Raw genomic sequence first — 21326 nt, forward strand, 5'->3', positions numbered from 1 at the left:
ATACAATAACTGAGATCTAAAACTGAATCTAGTAGTCTGACAAGCCTTTACTGACTAAATCTACAGAGTCATTGGGACAGGCCCCAGCTAACTCAAACTATCTGAAATGAATATGGACACATCTATTAATAAATTAAAAACATGAATAGCTAAGTCCCAAACTATGAAGACTCATCTACTACGGAGATATAGATGAGATGCTCAAAAATCACTCGCGCTGATGCGAGTGAGCACCTGAACCTACATTATGAGACAATGTAGCACATAGACATATATGTGAATCAGTACTTTAAGGATGTACTGAGTATATGGGGGTGAATCAATAAGTAAACAATGTCATCACAATTTTTAAAATCATGCATGCTAAATGTAAATGACTCACATAGGCTTAAGTAAATCTGAAACTTGAAGATCATGAATCATGAATAGTAAAGCATGCAATACAATTCTTGTGAGTCACAATACTTAGTTTTAAAATCTATATTTTGTTCTTATTCTCAAATCATATAGGCTAAGTGAAATCTAGAAACTTATTTTGAAAATCTTTACTGTTACGAAAATACTTTTTCAAAAGCTCATTTGTATGGGAGGTTTGATTAACTGACATAAACTATGTGATCTACATGGATTCCAATGTCTTGACCACCTAAGGAAGAAATCTCACGTTGGGGAAGGTGTTATACTCTTGCCAGGGAGTATAACAAAATCCATGTAATCGATTAGAAATAAAACTATCATCCATATAGAAATGGGAAAATATGATAATCTGTACCTACATTGGCTACGTAGTTCCATGGAATTAGGGCACGCTAATCCAACAATTCCTACTCGGTGCTAAATACTACTCCCTCTTAAATCTGTATGCTCAAACTATTGGAAATCCACTTTTAAAACTAACATAAGGGTTCATATGGAAAACTAATAATGCATTTATATGAGTAAATCTATAAATAAAGCTAATCTAAGTTCTGTAAACTGTAATAATCTTTATAGTGGATTCCAAAGCTAAACTAGTGATCAAAAGATCAAAGCGTTACTGAAAAACTATAAATAATCTGCTCACAAAATGATTAAAGCATCATCTTTCGTGAAGTAATAATACTAAATCTTGGGATAAATAACCCATGCGTCAATCTGATGTTAAATCTATCATAATGATCATGCTTGATAATGTAAATATGGATAAGACAACTCAAAATCTGGAAATTTCAGCAATATGCATGAAAATATGAACATAATCATGGAATTCAACTTTTAAATCATTGAATATATCATAAACTTGAAAATTACAATGATGGGTGTAAACCCTAACTTGAATTTCATGGGAAATCATATAAAAAGTAAATTTAAATTTAAAATAAATTTTGGGTACAAGGACAAAAGGATTGTCCTTGTTCATAACCCCACATACCTTAATTGGTGATCTTTGATGAAAAACTTGAATCTTAGATTCCAATTGATGCGTTGATGATAAATTCTTAGAGCCCTTGTGTTGGGAATCCTCAATCTTGAATTTCTTTGGAGAAATAAATGGAGGAATTTGGATTTCTTGGGGGAGAAAGTTTGATGAACTAGGGTTTTGCTTGAGAGAGATTTGATGAAAAGTGGATGTAAAGTGCTTTGAAGGGGTTTAATTCACTATTTAAGATGGATTAGGGGCTGGAATAATGACCAAAGTACCCCTTTTTAATAATTAAACGAACTAAAATATGCATATTTTTCCGAACTGGATGGCCACCGCGATGCACCACTATCGCAGTGGCTCACTGGAAATTGACAAATGGAAACTAGGCAGACTCCGTGATGTAGGGCCATTGTGGTGCCCTTTTAGAATGCCATTTTGGCACATAGCGTGATGCGCTATTATCGCGTTGGACCTCTAGAAATTGATGAATGGGAAATTTCCCCACTCTGCAATGTGCCAATATCACAGTGGGCCACTGAAATTGGATAATCATCATTTAAACCCTCTATGCGATGCGCTAGTGACTGAAATGATGGCATTTTGCGACTGAAACTTAAAATAGCCATAAATTCTTACCCGTTTGTCGGATTTGTCCAAATCTTATATTGTTGGAAAGCTTATTAAATTTCCCACACAACGGGAGGTGTAAATATGGAAAATTCCTCACTAAATAATTATAATTCACTTTAAAAGATAATCCTTGACATTTTTAGGATGAATTTAAGCTAGGAAAGTTTAGTGTATTACAATATTTCTCCCTTGGGAACATTTGTCTTCGAATGTGTCTGGTTAAGTTGAGAATATTGGGGAAATCTTAGGCTATAAGTTATCATGCACAACTAAATTAACAAAATGACTGATTCTCAACATAAAGAGCTTACTGAACTGATCTATAAGCAGATAAGTTCACATGAAAATAGCTATATAGCTGAATCTGAGATTAGAAAAGAGCTGAATTAAGGAGGGGTATTACCTTCGGCTAAATCTAAATTTTTGGAGAAGAGGTGAGGATATTTGGCTCGCATATATGCTTCTGCTTCCCAAGTAGCGCCCTCAACTGACTGATTCCTCCAAAGAACTTTGACCAAGGAAACTTCTTTGTTCCTTTGTCTATGGATCTGATGATCTAAAATCTCAACCAGAGTCTCTTCGTATGAGAGGCTATTCTTATTATCTGAGTTTTCTAAAGGAACTACAATGGTGGAGTCATCGATGCACTTCTTAAGCATAAAGACGTGAAATATAGGATGAACGGCTGACAAGTCTGCGGGAAACTTAAGCTCATAAGCTACTTTCCCAACGCGACTTAGAATTCTATAAGGGCAAACATACTGGGGACTAAGATTCCCTTTCTTCCCAAATCTCTTAACCCCTTTCATGGGTGAAATCCTCAGATATACTAAATCACCAGCCTCAAGCTCAAGGTCCCTTCTTCTCACATCCGTATATGATTTCTGACGACTCTGGGGTGTTTTCAGTCTTTCTCTAATCAACTTAAATTTCTCGATAGCTTCAAACACTGAATCAAGACCAAGCAAATCAACCTCACCCACTTTAAACCAACTTATGGGTGATCTATATCTCCTCCCATAAAGAGCCTCAAACGGGGCCATCTAAAAGCTAGAATGGTAACTGTTATTATAAGCAAATTGAATTAACGAAAAATGCTAATCCCAATTACCTTTGAAATCAAGAGCACATGCCCTCACTATATCATCTAGAGTTTGGATGGTTCTCTCTATTGGACCATTTGCTTGAGGGTGAAAAGCTGAACTAAGATGGATTGGGTACTAAGACCCTTCTGAAAGGCTTTCCAAAACTGGGAAGTAAATTGAGTACCCCTATCTGAGATGATAGACAAGGGAACTCCATGTAATCTGACCAACTCTCTGATGTACAACTTAGCATAATCTTCAGCAGTATAGGATATGTGAACTGGTAAGAAATGGGCTGATTTAGTCAGCCTATTTACAATAACCTAAGTCGAATCATGCTGACGATGCGAATGGGGTAAACCAATCAAAAAATCCATATTCACCTCTTCCCACTTCCAAGTAGGGATACCAAACTCTTGCAACTTACCACTAGGTCTTTGGTTCTCTACCTTAATCTATTGACAAGTTGCATATTTAGCTACGAACTCTACTATATCTCTCTTCATACCATTCCACCAATAGATTTCTCATAAGTCACGGTACATCTTGGTAGCACCTGGATGAATAGATAACGCGCGCCATGAGCTTCAGCCATAATCCACTGTCTCAACTCATCAACACATAGCACATACAATATACTCTGGTATCTCAACATACCATCTCCCCCTTTGGAGAAAACCTCTACCCTTTGGTCTCTCACTAACTCTTTCAGTTTGACCAAACTAGAATCCATATTTTGCTTCTCCTTCACTTCCAAAACTAGGGAAGATTCGGAACTACTTTGAACCCAAACATTCCCTTCAGCTGAATCAACCAACCTAAGACCCAATCTAGCCAAAAAATGAACTTCTCACACTAGCTCTTTCTTATCATTCTCCACATGGGCAACACTGCCCATAGATACTTTACTAAGGGTGTCTGCTACTACATTGGCTTGCCCAAATGATACAACACGCTCATGTCATAATCCTTCAACAATTCTAACTATCTCCTCTGACAAAGATTCAACTCCCTTTGGGTAAACACATACTGTAAACTTTTGTGGTTCGTGAACACATCAACATGTACACTATACAGATAGTGTCTCTAGATTTTCAATGGAAACACCACAACAGCTAATTCAAGGTCATGGGTTGGATAATTCTTTTCATGAGGCTTAAGCTATCTAGAGGCATATTCTATGACCTTACCTCTCTGCATTAACATACAACCCAAATTAACTGTAGACATAGGGTATGCAATAGATGAGAAAACCTTAACAAAATATTTGTAATAACCAGCTAGACCCAAGAAACTTCTAATATCTGACAAGGAGATAGGTCTAGGACAATTTCTTATAGCTTTTGTCTTTTGGGGATCAACCTTAATGCCATCAGTGGAAATAATTTGATCGAGAAAGGCTACTAATCTTAGCCAGAATTCATACTTGCTGAATTTGGCAAAAAATTAATGATCTCTAAGAGTTTGCAAGACAATTCTAAGATGATATACATGGTCATCCTCACTACGGGAGTATACAAGGATATCATCTATGAATACTATAACAAACATGTCTAGATACTATTTGAAAACTCAGTTCATGAGGTCGATAAAAGCTGCTAAAGTATTGGTTAGCCTTAAGGACATGACTAGAAACTCAAAATGACCATAACGGGTTCTGAAGGCTGTCTTTGGAATGTCACACTCCCTTACTTTAAGTTACGATAGACGGATCTAAGGTCTATATTTGAGAAATAACTTGCACCTTGGAGTTGGTCAAACAAGTTATCAATTCTAGGAAGAGGGAATTTGTTCTTGACTGTGACCTTATTTAGCTGATGATAGTCAATGCACATTCGCAAAGAACTATCTTTCTTTCGCATGAATAGGACAGGACCACCCCATGGAAAAACACTAGGCCTTATGAAACCTTTATCGAAAAGATCTTTGAGTTCCTCTTTCAACTCCTTAAGCTCTACGGGAGCCATATGATATGGAGGGATATAAATAGGCTGAGTATCTGGGACAAGGTCAATACCGAACTCTATTTTCCTATTGGGAGGTACCCTTAGGAGATCTTCTAGAAACACTTCAGGAAATTCATTGACTACTCAAACAGACCAAAGTATTTGAGTCTCAGACTTTGTGTCTTTGACTCAAACTTGGTGGTAAATGTAACCTTTGGATATCAAATTTCTGGCCTTAAGATAAGATATGAAATGACTCTTGGGAGACACTGAATTACCTGACCACTCAAAAACTGGCTTATCTGGGAATTGAAACTTCACCATATAGGTGCGACAATCTATAAAGGCATAACAGGAATGGAGCTAATCCATACCAAGGGTAAGATTAAAATCAACCATATCTAACTCTATCAAGTCTGCTAATATGACTTTATGATGGACAATGATAGGACACTTCTTATAGATTCTCTTAGCAACAACTGACTCACCTACTGAGTACAAACAAAGAAGGGCCCGAGGATCTTTTCAGGATTTATCTCAAAATTCATAGCAAATAGCGGGGTCACATAAAAAAAACTCAACCCAGGGTCTCATAATACATAAACATCAAAATATACCAGTAACAACATCTAGAAAATCATCATGCTCCTGGAAGAATGGTAAGCCATAAAACCAATTCTAGCACTATTCGCTATTGGTACTGGATGATACGCCCTGAGGAGAAGCTAGGCAACTTAAAGGAGCTGGTGCACTAGTAGCCTGAGTCTGAGGAGAAACATCCTTATTTCCCTATCTAGCATGTGGACACTCTTTAATTTCATGAAGCAGCTGGCCATAACCATAGCAACCCCTCCATCCAGCTAAACACTCACCAGGATAATTCTTACTGCACCCAGCACACTGAGGATAGCTGGGCCTACCACTCACACTATTTTGAGATCTAAACATAGCGGAGTTACCCCACTATTTTTTTCTATTTCTAGGTGCTAGAGAATTGGATGAAGAATGTGCAGGCATAGATAAACGATTCTAAAATTATGAATGATTTCCTCCTTCGGAGCTATTCTTACCATAATTAATCTGCCCTGTTCTAGCCTTCTTATTTACTCTCTTTCTCTTTCCTTATCTTCTTTGTATTAATCTATTGGGTATGCATTATCAATCTAGGGAGATCCATGTCTCAAATGAGAATAGTAGTCCTATACTCCTTAACTACCAACCCAGATACACCGATTACAAACTTACTCATGCTTGACCTAGGGTCAGCCATCTGATCAGGGGCATACTTAGACAATAGGTTGAACTTGAGGAAATACTCCTTAACTATTATTGAGCCTTGCCTCAGGTTCATGAACTCTTATATCTTAGCTTCCTTTATTTCATATGGGAAGAACTTGTCTAAGAATGTATCCTAAAAAATCTACCAAGTTATGGGAGCTGCATTCTCCTATCTACTTATTACTACCCAATCCTAAGCAACATCCTTCATCCTATAGGATGCCAATTCTATACTCTTCTCTTCAGAACTATGCATAATTTGGGCGATCTTCCTTACCTCATCCAGATAAAGCTGTGAGTCCTCACCTGCCTTCAATCCAAAAATCCCTAGGGGATTCATCCTCATAAAATCTTGAATTTTGGCTGCGGCTAAGTCCCCATCTTACTGGGGTGGGGCTACAGCCTAATGATTTCCTTGAATATTAGCTGTCATAGCTTGGGCTAACGCATGAAAAGTAGCCCAAAACTCTGCATGTGGCACATTATCATTCATAGAATATGCGGGTTGAGGTGGCTGGTTATCATTTTAGTGTGTGTTAGCTTGATGAGGAGGCATTTTGTTTCATGTGAAAGAATGAATTAGCAGTAGACAGTAATATTAAATACACTATAGATCATGAAAGAAGAGATGATTTCCTAAAATGTTCATAGCTTTTTTCTCATAGATGTGGTGCACTTCACACCTATGATCAAGACTCTACGTAACGTGGCTTGTCTGACTCCCTAGGACTCTCTAAATCTTAGGCTTTGATATCAAGTTTGTAATGCACCAAAATCTAATTCTTGAAATGCAACACAGTGCTCCAAACTACAAGTAGTTATGAGCTAACCCTAGCTGCCTTTTCTAAATCTGAATCTCAAATTCGGGAAGGTATGAATGAAAAATCATAATAAGTATAGAAACCATCTAAATTATCTGGGTATATCTGAATTATACTAATCTCAAATGTCTGTTAAAACAAATACTAAAAATCTAAATACAGTAACTGAGATCTAAAACTAAATCTAGTAGTCCAACAAGCCTCTACTGACTAAATCTAAAGAGTCACTGGGATAGGCCCCTGCCGACTCAAACTATCTAAAATGAATACAAAAACATCTCTTAATAAACTGAAAACATGAATAGCTAAGTCCCCGACCTATGAGGACTCACCAATTGCAGAGATATAGATGAGATACTAAAAAATTACTCACTCTGCTACGGCTGAGCACCTGAACCTACATTATGAGATAATGTAGCACATAGACATATATGTGGATCAGTACTTTGAGGATGTACTGAGTATATGGGGGTGAATGCAATAAGTACACATTGTCATCATAATTTATAAAATTATGCATGCTAAATTTAAATGACTCACATAGGATTTAGTAAATATGAAACCTGAAGATCATAAATCATGAATAGTAAAGCATGCAATACAATTCTTGTGAGTCACAACACTTAGTTCTAAAATTTGTATTCTATTCTTATTTTGAAATTATATATGCTAAGTGAAATCTGAAAACTTATTTTGAAAATCTTTACTGTTAGGGAAATACTTTTTCAAAAGCTTATCTGTAAGGGAGGTTCTCTTAACCGATATAAAATATGTGAGCTATATAGAGTCCAACGTCTTGACCTCCTAAGGAAGAAACCTCATGTTGGGGAGAGGTGTCATACTCTTGCCAGGGAGTATAACCTAATCTATGTGATCGATCAGAAGCTAAAACTGTCATCCATATAGAAATGGGAAAATCTGATAATCTTTACCTATATTGGATACATAGTTCTATGGAAGATAGGGTATGCTAATCCCACACTTCACATTTGGTGCTAAATACTACTCCCTCTTAAATCTGTATGCTCAAATTATTAGAAATTTACTTTTAAAGCTAACATAAGGGTTTATGGAAAACCAATCATGCATTTATATGAGTAAATCTATAAATAAAGATAATCTGAGTTCTGTAAACCATAAAAATCTGTAAAGTGAATTCCAAAGCTAAACCAGTGATCGAGAGATCAAAGCTTTACTAAAGAACTATAAATAATCTGCTCATAAGATGCTTAAAACATCATCTTTCTTGAAGTAATAATACTAAATCTTGGGATAAATAATCCATGAGTCAATATCATGTTAAATATATCATAATAATCATGTTTGATAATATAAATATGGATAAGACAACCCAAAATCTGGAAATTTCACTAGTATGCATAAAATATGAACATAATCATAGAATTCAACTTTTAAATCATTGAAAATATCATAAAATTGAAAATAATAATGATGGGTGTAACGCCTAACTTGAATTTCATGGGAAATCATATAAAAAGTAAATTTAAATTTAAAATAAATTTTAGGCACAAGGACGAAAGGATTGTCCTTGTTCATAAGCCCACATACCTTAATTGGTGATCTTTGATGAAAAGTTTGAATCTTGGATTCCTATTGATGCTTTGATGATAAATTCTTAGAGCCCTTGTGTTGGGAATCCTCAATCTTGAATTTCTTTAGAGAAATAAATAGAGGAATTTGGATTCCTTAGGGAGAAAGTTTGATGAACTAGGGTTTTGCTTGAGAGAGATTTGATGAAAAGTGGATGTAAAGTGCTTTGAAGGGGTTTAATTCACTGTTTAAGATGGATTAGGGCTGGGAGAATGACCAAAGTACCCTTTTTTTAATAATTAAGTGGACTAAAAAACACATATTTTTCTGAACTGGGTGGCCACCGTGACGCGCCACTACCGCAGTGGCTCACTGGTAATTGACAAATGGAAACTGGGCAGACTCTGTGAAGCGGATCCATTACGGTGCCCCTTTGGAATGCCATTTCGGCACATGGCACGATGCGCCATTATCACGCTGGACCTCTGAAAATTAACAAATAGGAAATTGACCCTCTCCGCGATGCGCCAATCTCGCGGAGGGCTACTGGAATTTGATAATCATTATTTAAACCCTCTACGCGATGCGCTAGTGACAAAAATGACGGTGTTTTATGACTAGAACTTTATATAGCCATCAGTTCTTACCCAATTATCGGATTTAGGTGAATCTTATATCGTTGGAAAGCTTATTAAATTTCCCACACAATGGGAGGTCTAAATATGTAAAATTCCATACGAAATAATTATCATTCATTTTAAAACATAATCCTTAACATTTTTAGGATGAATTTAAGCCTAGAAAGTTTGAGTTATTACATAGGCAGGCCTACACGATGTATCTATAAGGAGCACCAGATTAACTTATTGGGGTTGGAGTGGTTACCACAGCTGAGGAAAACATTTGATAGGTATTAGCTTGGGTGGATGACTAGGACACTTGGTTCTTATAGCCTAGATATGGTGATGGAGTTTTATGCATCGTACAGAGCAACCATAGTCTTTCCCATGCTCTATCATTCAGGCTTTATCAGATTTGCCCGGCGGCCACAACTTGATCACACACTAGTTAGAGGGGTCAGAGTTGATGCTAGAGAGGAGACTTTCTGTAGAGTAATATTTGGCCTAGATTTTATTACACCCGCATCTATAGGAGAGTACAACCACAGATTGAGGATCATATGGGATCCTCATATTATACGAGATGCTAAGAACAGTCCTGAGAGGCCTGAGATGGCTAGGTGGATAACCGGTTATATTTCACCAAAGAGTGATGAGGCCCCATGTATTGAGGGGCCAACTGTGATCAAGAAGGGCCTATTGACACGAGAGGCCAAACTTTGTTAGTTACTGATTCGATATCACCTGCTTCCCACTACTTTAGATAATACATTGACATAGAAATGAGCTGCATTAATTTCCTGCTTGATGGCTAGTTATGATGTTGACTTTACAACAATCTTTAGGTATGAGCTAAATGATAGAGCATTTGGTGAGATGAATAACCTGTTATTTCATTGTATGATCTGTTATTTCATTGTATGATCCAGAGACTATGTAATAAAGTAGGTGTGCCTAAGTTACCAGGTATTGATGAGAGGGTGACTATTACTGCTACTGCACAGATGAGGAACCTGAAGGGTATGGCATATTCAGGCACTTCTAGGAGACCTAGACAACAGGCAGTAGCAGTACAGGCCCAGAATGAGGGCCCAACAATTTCTATAGCTCTTGATAAGGTATATATAGATGATACAGATGTTGGTATAGATATGTATATATGGGAGCAAATACATGCTTTGAATCCGAGAACTCAGGGTGAGGGGACATATGCTACTTCTTCTTCAGCCTTGGCTTCGACCTCAGAGCTGGTTGGTGTATCTACAGAGCCTACTCGCCCATCCATTATAGCTTTTACAACATGTATGATTACTGTATCCAGTGAGTTTTTGCAGAACCTAGTCGACAGCCAGAGGACTACAACCACTAAATTGAAGGTTTTTGAGACTAAGATGGCTACACTCTTGTCAGATGACATCAGGGGTTAGGATTAGATTTGAGTAGGCTTAGGATTAGATTTGAGTAGGCCGAGGCTAGATTAGAGGCTACTTAGAGATCCATATTGTCTGAGTTTCGTGTCGATTTTTAGACATAGATTAATGAGCTGGAGAGATGGGTTGCATCTTGATATACAGAGATAGGTGCACCAGATTTAACTCAGATGAAAGAAGATTTGATATCCTACTAGTAGAGGTACGTTTTCTTATAGGTGTACCGAGATATTTTGACTTCTTCTCAGAGAATGATGAGGCGGTCCTAGCAGTTGGAACCAAGAGAGGTTACTTACACGATTTGTAAAATCCTGTTATGATAGAGAAAAAGGTCCTTAAAAAGGTTAGGCATGATTTTTTCGAGAATGCATTCATAGATAGGTAGAGAGATGATGATATAGCATCGATTTTATCATCCAGTAGTACATCACCACCACCGCCACCGCCAACTTTTATGTACCCATCCGAGAAGGCTCCTAACTCGGGTGCTTAGTACGTCCCAGGTATGTTCTCACTTCCCTATGGTTTTTTTAGAATATTAAGGACAGTGCATAATTTTTAGTTAGGGATGAGCATACCATCCTTTTGTGGATTTTTGTTGCCATGCTTCTTTTCCTGTCGACCTTAGTATTATTGTAGAATTGGTATGTCTAGGATAATTATGTGTCATATTGTGTTTTTTTTGTATTTTGATGTTTTTTTTAATTAGTAAATTTTGAGTATTTAGGGAAGTAGTCAGATTTTTACTAATTTTGAACACCCCTCCAAAAAATTATGCTTTAGAACTATGAGTGATGTACATATATGTGAATTTTCTGGATCTTGTTATGGCATTAGTATTAGGGACATGATTACCATTTTCTAAAAATTGCATGAACTGAATAGGTAGTAGTTGATGATATTGACTCTGTGCTACGTGAGTGAGAGATAATACCTAGTTCTCTTTGTATGTTAAATTCCAAACTATCCTGGTTAGTCCTGCCTAAGTTGAAGGATAGTTGGTTAGGAAAGGATCACATGCCATTTTGTATATTACTCCACTTTTAACCTAAATGACCTTCCATGTGTGAATTGTATCCCTTGATCCTTGTTTTGAGCCTTATAGCCTATGTTTATTATTACTCCTTTCTCCTTACCATTTGTGTCACAATGAACCTATTTTGGCCCTAGTCCTCCTTGGACATTATACATCTTAACTCAAGAAAAAATCCTAACCCGAGAATGGCCATCATAGGGGTGCATAGTGTAAAATGGTTATGAAGAATGGTAAAATAAGAAAAAATGTTAGTAGGGATGGGTGTGGTAGAAAAAGAAAAATAAAAAGTAAAGAAAAATAAAAATTATGAAAAATAAAAAAAAAGAATAAAAGACCATACAAAACTTGAATATGCAATAAAAGAATAAAAGGGAGAAATAAGGGTGGAATAAAAATAAGTTGGCTAGTAAGTGAGACCCCAAAAGTTAGTGTACTGCAAAAGAGGCTTAGTCACTTTAAATATCCATATCTATCATACGAGCCCCCAAGCCTACATTACAAGCCTAGAAAAGCCCTATAGTGATCCTGACTTGACTATCTGAATCCTAAAGTAAAGAAAATAAGGGCTAGTATATGGTATTTAACATGCATTGATTGGAACTTCTTTGTTAAGTGTGAGTGTCTCTTAACCATCCTTGAATTGACATGCATTATTTCATATGAGTGAGTGGGACATTTTTGTTGTGAGGGCACTTGAGTCATGTTGCTAGCTATCTGCTTTTTTGGGTTGTGTAATTTGTAAATATAAGTTATTTTCTATTGCTAATGTAGTTTCCATTCCTTAATTTCTTTATGTCACATTGTTGTATTTCATATTCATACTTAGTTAGTTTTGAAAAGAGTTATAGGAGGGGATGTTGTGATTTGAACTAAATGTCAGGACTAATTGCCTTGAATATCTTAGATTCTCTTAGTTAAGCATCAATTTTGTTTTGTTGACTTTTTGTTACCCAAGGACATGTAAACATTCTATGTTGAGGGTGTTGATGTGCAATAGAAATATAGAACTTTCAATGCTTAAAATAAGGAAAATATTCAAGTTTATGAGGCCATTTTGTTAGATATGATCCATTTTGGGTATGTTTTGTAGGAAACCATGATTTGGATGATAAGTTCGTGAAAATGGTGAAAAAGGTATTTTGGCCACTTTTGGAGTGATTATGGATGATTGGGATGTTTTTCATCTTGATTGTGATCAATGCATGTTCGAGATTCAAAGTAGAGCTGAAAAACTGACTCCCGACACTTACTAAGTCAACCTACGAACCACATATTGACCAATGGACTGTAGGTAAACAAAGCAAGTACCAGAATGTCCAAAATATCAAGAGCTGACTTGTAGGAAATTCCCCATCAGGTAGCTATGGTTTCTACCTACCTCAGAGCAGACCACAGGTACAACCTGGGGCCATGACCCAATTGCACGTATAAGAAGCGGATAGCCACCGACCCTATTTTCTCCTATTTCATTTGGGCTTAGTTTTTAGGATTATCTCTTGTACTATAAATACTCCTTTATGTACTTTTTAGTAAAGGTTCGGCAATTTTAACACTTAGAAACATATTTTGATTTCAAGATCCATCTTTGATCTTTCTATTTCATTGTAATGAATTTGATTGATTATTCAGCTTATGGTTATGGGTTTTCTTCATCTTATCATTGTGATTTCTTCTTTGATTTCCATCATGAATGTTATTGATTTCTTTACAATCATAAGTGACTAAAACCTATAACTAGTGTTGTGGAAACACTGGTAAATTGATGAAGTAAGGGAAGTGCGATTGTTGATAGGAACCAATACCCATGGCATGCATTACTTTATCTTAGATATGATAGATTTATTAATGGGTGCACACATTAGGATCCTTCCTAGATATTACTACTTGCTCTCAAAAAGGGGTAGTAACTACGAAAAGATAAAGACCACAACAATTTGGGAGTTAATAGCCGCTTTATTTTAGAACAATGGTATATCTGGATGATTATTAGCCTTTATCTAATAACTTTAGACTCAAAAGGTTATAGTTAACTGGAACCATGGTCAGGTTTAGTAACGCAACATCCTATGACTCCATAGGTAAAGGGAGAAATATTTTTACTCATCCAAAAGACTGTAAGAGGTACACAACTTACCGATTCTGCATGCAAGATATTGGGTTGGTTCAACAACGCACGATAAACCTACAAAGTTAAGATTTTAGGGGAACACAATCTAGTGTTCACTTACAACTGACCTTCAACCAAGTTAATACTGTTCTGAGTTCGAGATGACTACAAATAAATCCCCCTATTTACTTTCCTATTTTGCCCATAGACTGTCCATTGAGATATGTCAAACCACGTGTTCCATTGTGAGGCCCACCTGCCATGATCACGATGAGAAATCTAACCTAAGTCAACATTGACCCTCACGATTGTGAGGTTAAGGACCACAATTGCGAGGAACTATTCACAAAATAATATAAATAGCTCATTTTCAAAATTTTTCATCTTTGTTGGACTTGGGAGCTTCAAAAAAGAGTGATTCCTAGGGTTTTCTTCACCATTTGTGTTTGAATAAGCTTCAAATTCATTACTATTAATTTTCATTGATTATATCTTCAAATGAACCTTCTAATCTTGCTTTCACACTAGAAATTGGAGATTTTTTCAATAAACTTTTAAATGGGTTTTCATCTATTATAACTCTGATTTCAACTCATTTTGCATAGATTTTTAGCATTAGACTCCTCTTGGCTTGGGGAATATATCTCTAAAATAAAAATCTAGTTTTTACCCCTTTCCTTTTTAAATTAATTTATCGAACAATTTTTTGATCGAATTAAAATATAGCTTATATGGGTATCATTACCTTTCTTTTGATATGTAGATTATATTTTTGATAGTTTTAGCTTATGTCATGACCACTGACAAAGGAAAGGTTCCGCATTAAAGACTTAAACTTGAATTTTTTAAGGTAGGTGATGACTAACTTTCTTCAGAGTGGGCAAAGTAGTTAAATTTCTGGTAAAGTATGCTTTGGGTTAGGGAATTTAGTAAGTAAAGTGGTACTTCAAAAATATTATTATTCTTGTATGCCGGTGTGGGGGATTATTTGCATATAGTTATTGACTTGAGAGAATATAAGTGTGGTGATGCTTGAGAGAGGGTTTTATTTGACATTATAGGCCTTATTTGTTTATTAATTGTCATTATTATAATTGTGTTGTCCGTGTGGGGGCTTAATTAGATATTATACGCTTTTCTAAATATTATTTGCCTTTTACCATGATAGTAATACCTGAAAAAAGAGCTTTTGAGATTATATTATTGATATTTACAAGACTATTCACTTTAGTGGTGTCGAGGTGGGCTCTTGTCTTAGCAATTACTCCCTTCGTCCTAATTTATGTGATGTAGTTTGACTTGAAATGAAGTTTATGAAAGAAAAGAAGACTTTTGAAACATGTTGTCTAAAATAAGTCATAAATGTTTGTGTGGTTATAAATCATTTCATTAAGGGTAAATTAGGTATTTTAAAATTAAATTGTTACTATATATAGATATTTGTCATTCTTTTTTGGACTGACTAAAAAGAAAAGTGTGTCATATAAATTAGGTCAGAGGGAGTATTATATTGAGGAGATTTGAACTCATTTATATCATTATTGAGTTGATTCGTTATCGTCATATTGACTTGATTGTGAGCATCCATACTCATCTTATACATTCATATTCATGAAAATTTGTACCACTTAAAAATACTTTATAAAATCTTTGATTCATGAACATTAGCAAGAGAGGTGAATACGACACTTTACAAAATTCTTAATTCATGAAGATTAGCCGAGAGATGAATTGATATATGAGAATTTATACATACTGTGAACCCCTCATGGATACTGCCTTGAAGCATTGAGGCTCAAAAGGTGTATACAAAAATTCATGTGATGGCTTACACTCATCATAATCATAATATTATTGCATTGAATTACATTATTGTATTTTCCCTATGTGTTATGTGTAGTTAGTTTCCTTAGTTATGTACTGTGTGTAGTTTTCATTATTATCTTTATATTGTTGAACTATTTGTGGAGATAGTGCAAACTATTATTTGGAAACTTCTCTCTTTGTTGGTTATGTGCTCATAGTATATTTTTTTACTTTTATTAATTTCTGCGTTGCCCAGTTAGCCTATGAAACCTACTAAGTATAAATAAATTGTACTAACTCCTATATGCCTTTTTAGTGTAGATCTTAGTTTAAGTACAACTTCCAGCAGCTGGGTTTGTGCTATCAGAGTTGATATTCGAGGTATGGTTGAGCTCTAAAGTTTGGGGCATGATTTCAAACCTCTTCTAATAATATGTGGTCTTTATTTTCTTTTCAGAGATAAGCTTTTTTATTTTTAGATTCGGTTTGTATTGGATGCTTTTTACACTTATGACACCAGACTTTTGGAAATTGGTGTTTATTTGGATGTTTATGATACTTATGAGTACTATGTCTTGACTTCATTCTAGAGGTCTCGTATTTTACTTATTTTTCTTCATTTATCATATTTAGTTCTTTGGTGAGTTCTTTGGTTTTCCTACCAAAACTTGTCAAGGTAGGTGTCATCATGACCTCAATATTCGGGTTGTGACAAGAAAACCACAACAATAACAACAAAAAATCCAGTATATTACCACATAGTCGGGTCTAGGGAGGGTAGAATGTATGAAGTCCATACCACTACCTCCGAAGAAGTAGAGAGGCTATTTCTGATAAACTCCTGGCTCAGGACATAATCAAGACATAATTAACACATAATCAAAAATTTGTAAATAACTACAATCATGTAACACTTGGCATTTATACCTTCACTTAGTTTTTTCTTGCTAATAACCAAGTAAATCAGACAAGTATAAGACAATACAGACAATACACCAAGTCATTATCATGACTATCAATAATAAACTTAACCTTGCCATAATTATGTTCTCATCAAACTTCTGCAAGTATTTACATAATTCAAGTATGTTAATAGACCAGACTACTCAAGGATCCAATAACAATAATATTATCACAAATTCACTTAAGAAACTCAAAATACCAACAACACTATAACTTGATCAGCTCATGGAATCATCAAACCCAACAATACCTTATACATATATGCTATGGTTCTTATGGTTGTCCATTATCCAATACCCGCAGAAGACAAGCTCAATCCATGTATCACAATAACCTAGACATCTAGTGTATATCATCCTTATGCCAAAATAATGTTATACCATCCTTATTACAAAATCCCCACCCTTATACCTCTTGAATTCCACCAATCTCATGATGATGGCCTGAATGGATTCATCTCACAATATAAATCCATATAATAACATATACAATCATAATATGAGATAATACAACTACAGTTGCATTTCAAACAAGTCCTCTTACACAATCTTATTTTAGGTGAATAATAACTTATAATACTATTCAATAAGTTAATATGCACATCATCCACTGCAACAGGTAGATAAAGAGATATCTACCGTATTCATATAAACTAAATTGAGTCTTAAATTTAATTCAACCATCATCTACCTTAATCCAAGTCACGCACTTTAAAAAACTTTTAGCTTTGCCCTTTCTTACAATTTCCACTTTGTTGTGGTCTAAAAAGAATAATATAATCAGCATCCAAATAATGACCTAACAATTATAAAGATATAAACTAATCCCAGAATCACAAGACCAAAATCATGATCATCCCCTCTTCTAGGATTTTTATTACCTTTATCTACCTTAATTCTACCAAATTCACGTTTCTAAAGATGAATTGTAATCATGCAATCATAAATTATCCACCTAAATCAAAAACCAAGGATTTCACCTTGACTTCACTAAATTATACCAAAAAATATGTAGGTCAAGTAAAACTCCCCATACTCAAAACCAAACAATTCTAAGAATTAATCTTCAAAACACTAGCTAAATAGGGAGGAGGGATTTACTTACGTCAACAAAGAAATTTGGTTGAAAGTAGGCGGAATTATCCCTAAATCGCCTCGCCCAATTCTTGAAAGAAGTTAGAATAGAAATAGTATTTTAAGTCTATTTTCTACATTTAACAGCTAGTATCCAGCTATAGAGGTCTGATTCCCGCTATAGTAGCATCTCTATAGCGGAATTCACCTGCTCTAATGGGATTGACAAAAGTTGACTTATGCTATGATGTAAATATTTCCGCTATAGAGGGAAAGTGGTAGCAGCTTGCCTCCCGCTATAGTGGCCTATGCGGAGGCAAAAAGTCCAAAAATCTCATAAATCATCCATTATATTCGGAGTTCTACTAACCCAAATTAATTTATGAAAGTTTCAAATATTCTCTAGAACCATTTAACCACCAATCAAATCATTACCAGATTAATCTAGACCACACTACATATGGCTTTCATCCTAACCTTGCCTAAAAATTATAATACTTTATTCGGGAAGAAGCTTGACCTCAATTTGGCACGCATGACAATATCATTATGACATAAAGAATCATTATAATTATAAACAATTTTTAATATCAAAATTTCAAAAACCTTTTCATAACTTCTGGCAAAATAATCTATTTGAAAATAATTTGATGGACATTGAGTAACCACTTAATTTTTTTAGGAAATTAAGAAAAGCATTTAAACAAGAGTAGTTATGAGATAATAGGTAAGAGCTCAATCTAAATTCAAAAGAAGGTGTTACACACTTTAAAAAATCTACAAAGTGTGGTTCCCAATGAATTCCATTTTAGCTAAACATTGGAAAAAGTTACTTTAAGAAAACTTCTAGTGTTACTTGAAAAATCATAATTTTTTTGAAATGAATAGAATTTATTAAGATTTGTCCATTTGATTTATTACAAAAAATGAAATCAACTAAAAATCAAAGTTTCAAAATAATTCAAACTTTAATCCTTTATCCAAATAAATATTTTAAGTTAAATTGTTAACCCAACTCCCTTATTGTTGACATCTGTAACAACCCGAGACTACCCCAGAACGTTACATTATGCTCTAGCTTAAAAGTAGCCCAAGCTAACCCATAGTTCAAGCATAGCATGAAATACATATTTTAAACATTTAAAACCATAAGCAAAATTTATAATTCATAAGCTTAAAACAGAATTAGATCAACAAGCCTAATAATTTCATTAACAATTGCAAATCATCTAAAATATTATGATAATTGAACACAACTACTAAGTCTAGACAAGCCTTTAATCATACAAAAGAGTCATTGGGATAGGCCACAGTTGACCCAAAACCTTGAAGTCTGAATTGGACATAAATATAACTACTAAATAAAGTATAATCAAGCTCCTCAAAACATGAGGACTATAATGACTTGATTCTTTGTGATTTGTGTAAATATTTATTTTTTTGTAGTTTGATCATTCTACTCCTCTCCATGGTTGTATTGTGGTATTTCTGAGGTCTGGGAATGATTGACAAAGTTTTCAATGCATTTTGGTGTATTTTGTGTAAGATAGCGGTTTTTGATCATCTTAAAGGCTTATTAGTTGACTTCGGTCAACATCTTTTGATCTATGCATTGGCCTGTAAAATAGATTGCGCCAGTAGGTCTGGTACATTGATTTTAGATTGCTAACATAGTTGGTATGATTTATCAGCTTTTAAAGCTCATTTTGATCCTCTAATGGAAAAGTTGTGAAATAGGTCTAGAGGGTCAATTTAATGAAAATAATTTTTTTTTTCAAAATTTTGATATCGTCGTTGAGTACGGAACATCAAATTTGATAGGTTAATATACTTTGTTTCCATTTTTGGGATCCAGATGAATCTCGATGGATCCGCAAATACTTAAAATTTTTCAAGTCTCCACAATTGGTGCACCACTCAACTGGTGTATGCGCTAAAGGTGTACTTTGGCTGCTTTAGCAGCTGGCTACAAGTTGGGCAAGGGAATTTTAGCATCCCTTGTTTTCTTAAGAGGAGGACGCTAAAATAGACTTTTCCACTTTAGCAGACTGACATGCTAAGTGGGTACCGCTAAGATAGTACTTGACCGATTTAGCAGTGACCGCTAAAGAAGCCATTTATCCACTTTAGCGGCACCTGGCACCTGGGTATATAAATTTCTTTTCTTGTTTCTTTTACTATTTTCGAGCCTTAAAGTTTGGGGTTTTAGTTTTTGGTCATTTTCTTCCATTTTAAAGCTTGGGTAAGCACCTAATACCTATTTCAATTATTTTTCTATGATTTGTATCATTTAAGGCTTGTTTAAACTTTGATCCAAGAGTGGAAATTGAAGATTTTGGCTTGAAAGGCCCCCAAAATAGCATTCCTTTAATTTAAATCACAATTTCAACCAATTTTCACTTAGGTTTTCTCCTATGAGTTCCTTTAATCTTGTAAAGTATGTTTTTTAATGAAAATTTGGGTTTAACCTTGTTTTTCAAAAATTCATTTTAAGGGTCTATTTTGACCTTGATTCAAAAGTGGGCAATATGGGTATAGTTAGTTTTTTTTGATGCGTGGATTCTATATTTATGTATTTTTGCTAAATTTGGATCCGTGCATAAGGTGAAAGATTGTTCATAAGGTCTTATTTTTTTGTTTCAATATTTGAGTTTGGATATGATTTAACTTTCTTTAAATTGGGTTGGGTAGTTAATAATAATGCAGAAATATGTTTATGAGGTTTTATATGATGAATGTATTTAGTTTATTTATGTGCCCTTGTGCGGGCCTATATAGAATATATTTGGAGATTTTGAGACATTATTTATATGCGTCACCACGTGGGGTCTTGTATGATGTTGTTAGCCTGATATTGATATATGAATGATTGATTGCACTCTTTTTTGTTTGGAAAAGCCTATATTTTAGGATTTATGTGGTATCAATGATATTCTCTTGGATGTTTCACTTGATGATTTATGGATTATATTATATCATGAATAGTTGGTTGATTTGAGTGGGTTTTTGGTCACATAGTTGGTATGTCGATTGGATATTGGATATTATCAGTTTGATCAGTTTTAATAATTATATCCTCATATCATATTCATTCATGAAACATTAGTACCATCATGGAAATATTGGAAACACTAGCTTTTTCTAACAGAAAATATGACATCTTTAAAAACCCTCTATCAATGTATGTGCTGGAGATGAGTTATAGATATTGGTATTTGATATTTTTTGTATATGGGTCGATGAATCCCCCACAGATCCTAATCACATCTCGATAGGTGTATATGGAAGTTAGACAATGACCTCATCATAATCATCATCATCATCTTCTTTATTGTATTCCATATATATTGTGCTTATTCTGTGTTTTGTTTTTGTTCATAATGCAATATATATTTCTTTATAATCCTTTCCCCTACTTGTACTTGGTATACGTGTATTTTTGTGTTTTTTCTTACATTAGTATTTGTTATATATGTATATAGTAGAATTGTTAGTAGAGACAGTGTGGGCTACCATATGGAAAAGTTTTTGATTGCAAGTGAAGTGCCTATAGTTTGTGTTTATATGCTTTATTT

Source organism: Capsicum annuum, chromosome 3 (genome assembly GCF_002878395.1).
Source record: "Capsicum annuum cultivar UCD-10X-F1 chromosome 3, UCD10Xv1.1, whole genome shotgun sequence".
Lineage (NCBI taxonomy): Eukaryota > Viridiplantae > Streptophyta > Magnoliopsida > Solanales > Solanaceae > Capsicum > Capsicum annuum.